This window comes from Monodelphis domestica, chromosome 8, assembly GCF_027887165.1.
Source record: "Monodelphis domestica isolate mMonDom1 chromosome 8, mMonDom1.pri, whole genome shotgun sequence".
NCBI lineage: Eukaryota > Metazoa > Chordata > Mammalia > Didelphimorphia > Didelphidae > Monodelphis > Monodelphis domestica.
Genome location: NC_077234.1, coordinates 31,874,954 through 31,875,825, shown reverse-complemented (window position 1 = coordinate 31,875,825; position 872 = coordinate 31,874,954).

Here is an 872-nt window from a genome sequence, read left to right as displayed (position 1 = left end):
GGCGTTCCCTAGCAACACTGGGGGCCCCGTGCGCGCCCCGCCCTGGCTATGCCGGGGCCGCAGGGCCTTAGTGCGGGTCGAGCTGACCCGCCAGCCTTCGAGACTACGGTCCCCATCATCCCCTGCGCCCACCGCGGCCCCTCTGCCATCTGGGACTTGTAGTCCATCCACAGATAGCCCAGGGGACGGGCCCAGCCGCTCTTGCTCGAGGGCATGCAACTCCCTCCCGGGCCTGAGGGGCCCAAGCCCAGGCCTGGGTCCCTCGACCAAAGCTGGGTTCGGTGTGGTGTACCGGGCCGGAAGGCGAGTAGAGCGGTGCTTGCTGGGATTTGTAGTCTACACATTCTATCAAGAAGGAGACCACCTCTACCTTTGTGGATGAGCTCGGACGCAAAGTGATTTGGGATGCGGAGGTGGTTCTTGGCTCATGGCAGCAGTCCATTTTTGGAAACAAAGAGTAAAAATACCTGTTTGTATTTACTTTGTATTTCGGGGATGTCCAGACTAAAGATATACATAGATGGATGACTCTTGGGATGCCCTCTATTTTTAAATTTGTTTTAAATAATATTTATATACAAATACTTCATTTAATCCTTGCAGCAAAATTGGGTGGTAACTAGTATCTAGAAAGAGGAAAGTGAAGCAATCAGTTAAGTGACTTGCTCAAGGACTTGTAACAAGTTCAAGTATCTTTGAGATGGACTTCGAACTCTTCCTGACTCTAGGTTCTCTCTACTGCTCACCTGACTGCCTTCTGCGGGTATAGATTGTTCTCCCCTGCGCCCTGCCCTGCCAACAACACGTGTGTGTTGTCACAACATATTATACTATACTGCCATTATACTAGATTAAAACTGTAAAGTGTTTTA